Source organism: Equus quagga, chromosome 1 (assembly GCF_021613505.1).
Source record: "Equus quagga isolate Etosha38 chromosome 1, UCLA_HA_Equagga_1.0, whole genome shotgun sequence".
Classification (NCBI taxonomy): Eukaryota; Metazoa; Chordata; class Mammalia; order Perissodactyla; family Equidae; genus Equus; species Equus quagga.
In genome coordinates, this window is record NC_060267.1 from 83,090,018 (window position 1) to 83,097,872 (window position 7,855).

General features: G+C 56.1%; 1 protein-coding gene across 5 annotated transcripts in view; it reads left to right on the forward strand.

The window, feature by feature from the left end:
• The window catches only part of DAB2IP (DAB2 interacting protein), a 194,479-nt gene that overhangs the window by 101,989 nt on the left and 84,635 nt on the right, over positions 1–7,855 (forward strand). The window lies entirely within an intron of this gene.

Here is a 7,855-nt window from a genome sequence, read left to right on the forward strand (position 1 = left end):
CATATGTGGCCGTCCTGCTGCAGATAATCTCAGTAAGCCCACTGGCTGCCTCATCCTCAGTGTTTCTATTGTGCACTCAAAAGCTGCCTCTTCTGGCAAGGCCACCCAGATTGACCCCAAGTGGAATCCCTTAAAAAGCCTCCCAGAACACATTCTCTGCCTTTTTCCTTTTTCTTTTGTATCATAAACGTTTGTTAATTCATTCAGGAAATATTTATGGAATTCCTGCCAGGTGTCCAGCACTGGGGACCCAGGCTGTCATGGTCCCCACAATCCTGTGGGAGAGGGAGGCATGAAACAAATACAGATAGAATTACAACTGTGATAAGTCTGTGTGAATACCTGGCCTAATCCAAGGGCATCCAGGGGGCCCCTGAGGAGAAGACTGTGGGGAGAGACTGGAAGGTGTACAGCATTTCCTGGGCAAAGGGGGCTTCCAGGCAATGGGAACAGCATGGGCCAAGACCCTGTGGCAGGAGGAGCTGGCAATTCTGAAAGTCCCACCGAAGCCACTGGGCCTGGACTGTGGGGGTGGGGTGCGGTGTGTGGATCATGAGGGGGCCTTAGGGGCCTCAGTAAGGAGCTAGGCCTTCATCCCTGGAGCCCTGGGCAGCTTGGAAGGCGGTGGAGCTGGTCAGTGGCAGGATCTGATCTACTTTTTAAAGGATCCGTCTGATGCCCTTGGAGAATGAGTTGGGGTTGGGGGGAGGCAGGACTGGAGGCAGCAAAAGCAGCAAGGAGTCTCCTGCGGGTGTCTAGGACAGGCTGGGCCTCTTCTCCAGCTGGACAGTGAGACCCAGCACAGGGCCTGGCTGGCACATGGCGAGGCTCAGAGAACACGCCCTGAGTGCATCATTGACCAGCATCCTTCCCCATCACAAGAGATTGGGCTCCTAAAGATTGCCATCTGTAAACTCCTGCCCTCTTTTTCCTTCCAGCTTATGGCTGCGCTGGCCTCTGGTGGTCAAAGTCCGAACAGTAAAAATGATGACAATGACAGTGATGGTGATAGTGGCTAACATTTACTGTGTGCCGGGAAATGAGCTGAGTTCCTTACGTGCGTGATCTCATTGACTCGTTACAACCACCTGTGAGGTGACTACTGTTGTTCCCATTCTGTGGAAGAGGAAACAGGCTCAGAGGGTTAGGTCAGGTCAGGTTGTTAGGTCGCTGGCCTGAGGCCCAGGACCATTAAGTGGTAGAACCCTCTGCTGCCACGTGTCTTGGGGGAGGGAAGATGAAAGGTATCTACATTTTATCTGGGGATTCCTAGCCATTGAGGTAACTCTAGGACATAGGGAGGTGTGTCAAGTGGTAGGGTTTCAGATGTGATGGTGGGCAGAAGGAGAAATGTTTGGGGCAGGGGTCCCTGGATGGGGTGGAGTCCTGTGGAACAACCTGCCAGGCTGCAAGACTCGGAGAAGCCACATGTTCAGGGAGCTGCGAAGACAAGTTTTGAGGGTGTGAGAAACAAACAGGTTGCCCTCAGATTCTGGCACAAAGTGAGGCCCTGTGCACAGAGCAGGGGGGATTATGGTGGCAGCAGCATGGAGCTGTTTTCTCCCCTTGGACCCAAGATCTGGGTTCCCAGCTCTTTGAGCTTACCGGGCCACTTCCCTACCTGTAATGGTTGTGAACATGAGCACATGGGGCCGATGTGTTTGGCCCGTGTATCAGCATAATTCTGTGCATGCCTGACGACAGCTGAGTATGTGTGTATATTTGTAAGCTTCTTTCAGTGTGTTTCTGTGTTTCATGGTTGTATATGTGTGTATTTGCGTGTGTGTGCTGGTCAATGTGAACATGTGTTTATGTGTGTGTATCTGTGTGTGGTGGTGGTGGGGAGACTTAGATGTTTACACGTGCATTTCTTTGAGGCCGTGCCCTGCCACGTTCCTTTGTATGCATGCATGTCCTTGAATTTGTGCATGCTTCTGGCCCTGTGTATTTCTGCATGTGAACATGTTTAGGTGTGGTTATCTGGGCAATATTTGTGTGTGTGTATGAGGAATATTGTTGCTGAGCTAACATCTGTGCCAATCTTCCTCTGTTTTATGTGGGATGCTACCACAGCGTGGCTTGATGAGTGGTGCTAGGGTTGCGCTCAGGATCCGGACCTGTGAACCCTGGGCCACTGAAGCAGAGCGCACGAACTTAACTACTATACCACTGGGCCAGCCCCTGGGAAGTATTTTAATGCAAGAGTGACCCCTGAGTGCCAGGGCCCAGCCCACTCCTGGCTGTCCTGGCCCATGGCTTGGTTCTCTTTGTGTGACCCCAGTACTCTATCTGCCTTCTCTGGGTAAGGTGGAGTGTGGAGGTCTTAGGCTGAAAGGGGCAGGGGATTAGGGAGGGTTCTGTGGGCCTAGGGTCGCCTGTGAGTAGGTGGCCACCAGGAAGGCACCAACTTAATCCTAGCTTGACATGCCTCCCCTCGTTCACCTGTCACAGTGGCTGACATTCCGCCGTTAGTGAGTCATTCCCCAACTGGGACCCTCTTTGATGCTGCATACCTCCCAGGGGAGGAGGCCAGGGAAGCCTGACAGCTCGCTGAGGGCAGAGCCCCAGGAATAGGGAAGAAGGGCAGGAGGAATTGTGTATCTGAAGGACTTGGGCAAAGTCACAGAATTCGCTGGTACTGTTAGTGCCTGGCGTGGGAGAGCCCAGCTGTGGAAGGCAGCTGCTCTCACTTTATAGACTCATCAGATAGCCCTGGAAAGGAGCTTGGTGATCACCCACTGCAGCCCCTCGTAATACAGATGGGAAGACAGAGGCCTGGAAAGAGGAAACACGGGGGCCTGGGAGGTTCTTGAAACGTAGGATGCTGGCATTGCAAAGAGCTCTGGGTGAGGAGAGCGGCCCTAGGATCTGCCACCGCCCTGCTTGGTGACTCTGGGCAAGTCTCCCTGCCCTCTGGGTCTTGGGTGCCTCGTCTGTACCATGTGGGTGTTGGCCTGGCTGCCCGCTGTGGGCCCTCCTGGCTCTCACCCTGGGACCCTGGAAGCAGGACCCCTCACTCTCCCCAGCCCCTTCCCCGAGCCTGTGCCAGGCCAGGGTGAGGCGTCCCTACCAGCCTGCCAGCCTGAGTGCCCAGCAGAGCTCCTCTCCTGGGGTGAGGTGGCACTATCTGGCTGGGATCTTCCCCTCCCTTTCCTGTTTAGTTAGGTGTGCTTTTGGCATTTGTGCAAAGCCCCAGATAGATACTGACAGCCTCCTTCCTGGAAGCACCTCTGTTTGGGTGCAGGCCTTAGAAATGGCCGCAGGAGGAGGAGCTGGGCCTGGGCTGCGGGAGGGCCCATGGGTTCTGGTTCTGCCTCCATCCTGAGCACCACCTCAGTGGGAGTCGAAGGCAGGTGAGGGCCGTGCACCCGTCTGCAGTGACCCAAGGTCGGTTTGTTAAAAGGGGAGCAGGTCACGAAGGCAGGCCTGGATTGAGGATGCAGGGCCAAATAGATGATGGAGTCGGGAAAGGAAATCGTCCTTGAGAGAGCACACACTCTGTGCCGGGCATGGTGCTTGGGGCTTTACACTCAGGTGAGAAGGTGGCTCAGAGACCAGTGGTGACACCTGACTCCCAGGTGCCCAAGTGGTGGTGCTGGAATGCAAACCCTTGGTCTAGGTGCTGTCTCCTGGGTGGGGAGTGAGGCATACGTGAGGATGGGACCGAGCAAGGCTCCCCTCCCTGCGCCTCCGGGTCCTCACCTGTGACAGCCCTGCACTCGGAGAGGCGCACCTTCCCTTCTTTCCTCCCATCCCCGAGGCCCAGCAGCGTGCCTGGGGCTGAGTGGGAGGATGGGCTGAGCTGTCAGTCCCCTTCCAGCCTTTGACTTGTGTGTGTGCACGTGCAGGTGTGCATGGGGAAGGGGTCTCCACCCTGCCCACCCCAGGGGCCAGAACTCTCCTGGTTACAGTCCCAGCTCTACCACCTAATGGCTCTGCCGCTTTCAGCAAGGGGCTTCAAATCTCTGAACCTCCATTTCCCCACCCGAAGACCCTAAACAGTCTGAATTCTGGAGTACATGTCCTGCCGAGGATTCCCAATAAGAGGCATTGGGCCCTCCTAGGCATCCTCTTCTCGGGCTTGGGGGCTGGTCAGCAAGAGCCACGGGCAAAGCAAATTGGCGAGCAGGAGCTCAGTAACTGAGAATTTATCATCATCATCATTGCTTGGAATTGATTGAACTGGGTGCACGAAGAAATCATGTGTCTGGAATTCTGAAAGGCCTTTGAGAAAGTCTCTCAGAACATCCCGGAGAAGGAGCAGGGTTGTGGGCCAGATGTCAGGATGGTGGCGAAATGGCTGGACTTAGGGTCGGGGAGCTGCCAAGAACACAGGTCCTTCCAGCCAGAGACCCCACCGGCCTCTGCCCTGCGCTTAGGTCAGTGACATGGATGGAAGCCAGGGGGCCTGCAGATCAGCTGGGAGGGAGAATGTCCAAATGGGCAGTGAGCTGTCACAGAGAGGGGCAGAGGCCACACGGCTGTCCACATCCAGCCCCCCATGGGCTGGGGTGGTGGCACGAGGCAGCAGCCTCGTGCAAAAGCCCCTGGGGCCCTAGTTGACCTAGGGGCAGTGGTCCAGCTGCCTGAGCAGCACGCGGGAGCACGGCTGTGTGAGTGGAGGCAGAGGGCCCCATCTGGGGGGATCAGCCCGGTCTCCACAGACTGCGCAGGCTGCTCGCCGAGTTCCAGACAGCAGCCCTGCCCTTGTGAGTGGAGCCGAGGCGGCCCCCAGCGCTTTGTACCTCGGAGTCTCTGCGAGGTTGCTTTAGAGAAAAGTGCTTTTTTTAAAAAGACTTCAAAACTACTCAACTAGATGATATTCTGTGGCTCCAGGATGATTTTGTCAGCATGTTCATTCATTCACTAGGCGTGACACCAGCCCTGTCCCCACTGCCAGGCTGCCGTCAAGCTCCACAGAGAGCCCACACAGACTCCCACCTGTGGTGGCCTCACGCCTTCTCAGGGCCAACAGCGGGCGCTGTACTAGAGCCAACATCGGTCATCATCACAGTAAAGCGGGCAGCTGCTGTGTCCAGTTGCTTCATATTTGCCATTTTACTGGTAATGGGGGCCCTTGCCACAACCCTGGTCATTAGCCCATTTTATAGATAGGGACACTGAGGCTCAGAGAGGCCCGGTAATTTGCCCACAGCTCACCTGAGTTAAGATTTGAACAGGAGCAGTGTGAGAAGACTTGAGCTGGCCCAAGAGGTGTGATCGGCTGGGCCAGCTTCTGTAGTCAGGAGCGGCCTCCTGGAGAAGGTGGGATAAAGTCAGGCCCTGGGGGTGTGGGAAGGGGCGTCCAGAGCTTTCTCTGTCCTACTTAATGCTCACTGCAGCCCCCACCCATTTCACAGAGGGCCATCTCAGCGAGGGGTCTGTGGAGCCGGGGCTGAGCCCGTGTGTCTGCCTCCGGCTCCCAGCTCTCAGCCACCAGGCTGTCTGCAGGCTCCCCCACAGTCCTACAAAGTGGGCATCAGGACTCCTGTTTTCTTGAAAGAAGGGATGGGATTTGCCCACTGCCCCTCATTAAAGGTTGACTTGGGTCAAGAACAAGATTTTCTGACACGAAGACCAGTCAGTCCCTCTTCCCAAGTCCAGGGCTGCAGCTGCCTCCAGAAATCAAGTTTTGGGACCTGCCTGTGAAGGGAGAGGAGAAAAGGCTCATGCCCCTTCATCCAGGGCTGGGTGAGGAGCCACCCTTGGCCCTCAACCCTAGGAAGGAGGACAGTAAGCACGCTGTGAGGCTGGGCAGAGCAGGCAATTAGAGTCCAGGGTCTTTGATTAACTTTGCTGTGTGACCTTGGGAAAGTCCCTTCCCCTCTCTGGACCTCATTCACCCTCAATGCAGTCTTTTGGATCTGAGTCCCTTTCTGGCTCTGGCCTTCTGGGATGATGAGCATTTTTTACACCTGCCAGATGCAGGGCCCTGAGCTGAGTCCTTGGAGGAACTTGTGTCCCCCAAGGTGGACATGTGCAATATGGTGGATGGTTAATGGGGGTCCTCCTCGTTCTCTGCGGAATCTCTCTTCCCATGATCTGAGCTCCCTGGCCTCTTGTTAATCTGTACACTGCTCCCCTCATAGTGTTCGTGGCTGTCTTAGTCCCTGTCCAGCACATAGTAGGCTTTTGATAAATGGCAAATGAGTGAATGCTATAGAGAGCTTGAGTCCCCAAGGTCATGGTCAGTTTGGGTGTGTGGGGGGGGACATTCCAAGTAGGCTTCAAGGAGGAGGCCGCTTGTCAGAGGAGCATTAGCATAGCCTTAGGGGGAGGGGTGGGGAGAGGAAGTGACACATGTCCCACTCAACCTCCTAGAAGGGAGCAAAGGATTTTTTTTTAAACTCAGAAATAGGATGAAGCTGTCAGTATTGCTCCATGATGAGCTACATAAATTGTGAAACATGCTTCATGGTTCTTGGTGCCACAAGAGTGTAAAAACTGTGAAATTTTCACCAGGGTAGAAAATAAAAACCAAGAAGAAGGACAAGCCCACTGGGGGAACTTGCTTGACAACACCTGTGAGAGAAGAACCTGGCCGGGTTCGCCAGGTGCATTGCCTGTCCCCTTCACCTGGCAAGGGGCCCGGGTTGGGAGAGCCCAGAGCTTATGCAAAGCCTCGGGTCCCTGCCTTCATGCTGTGTCTCCCTGAGAGCCTGCTGTCCCCTGGTCTGCCACCATTGGCCTCCACTACCTGGGAAGGCCTTCTGGGAGAGGTGGCATTTCAGCGGGGCCTTGAAGGATGTGCAGAATTCTGACAGGTGGCCAAAGGGATAGGTCTTCTACGGATGTGAGAGATTTAGGCGGGGAAAGATAGGAAAGCTTGAAGAGGGTGGGCAGAAGAGGGGGCTCCTGTGGAAAAAGCTCTGGCATTAGGGAGGCCTGGAAGCTGTGTGTCCTTGGGCAAGTTAGTTTACCTCTGAGCAAGGTTTCTTCATGTGCAGAAAGGGATGTTTGTCATTTTCTGTTTGTGCGGGTGACGTGAGATGATGTATACAGCCAACGTTTGACCTCGTCATATCTAGGGCGCTGGGGCCATCAAGATGGACAGATCCAGCACAGGGCATGGCCTGTGGCAAACGTCCACCTCTCTCCCTGGACCTCTCTCCCTCTCCCTACCCATTATTGTGTGATGGATGAAATGTTCAGATTGTGTGCAGCATTAACTTCAGTATAAGTTAATGTGCCATTCACCTGGAATTGAGGCTGGGCTGGGTGAGTCCCCAGAACCCCTCTTGGACAAGCTCTGTCCTCAGAGGTCAGCTCAGCCCTGGAGAGGGACGGAATGGCTTGAATGGGGGCCCGGCTAAGGTTTGCCCTCCTCCTCCCGGGGTCACGAATGGGACCAGGCAGCAGTGTCTCTAGCGAAGGTCCAGCCTTCCCTCAGACCTGGCTCCAGATGGGGATGCTCAGCCCCTCGGCCCCTCCCCGAGCCCGAGGTGGTCGCCCCTTCTGGGGTACAGCGGTTCCAGGCAAAGGGCTCCACCCTGAGGGCCAGTGACCGTCGCCTGCGGAAGGAAAGGTGCCCGGGTTAGGGGTCCGGGTGGCCAGGGTCCTACTAGGCGCTCGTCGGCCCGCCCCCAGAGGACCAAACACCTGCTCTTAGAGCCTTAGTTTCCCCAATCTGTACAGCCAGGGGCTGAGAACACCGACCTCGCGGGTGGAGCAAGGCGCTTCGTCAATCCGGGACGGGGTGGGGGGCGTGGATTCCTCAGGGTGGGTGGAGTGTGACCTTGTTCCGTGCAGAGAGGGGGGGGCCCCACCCCCCCGCAGCCGCCAAGGCCCCGGGGTCCCCGCCCCTCCGCAGCCCCGCCCCCTCGGCCCCCGGACCCCCGCCCCCGCGCCCGGGGGG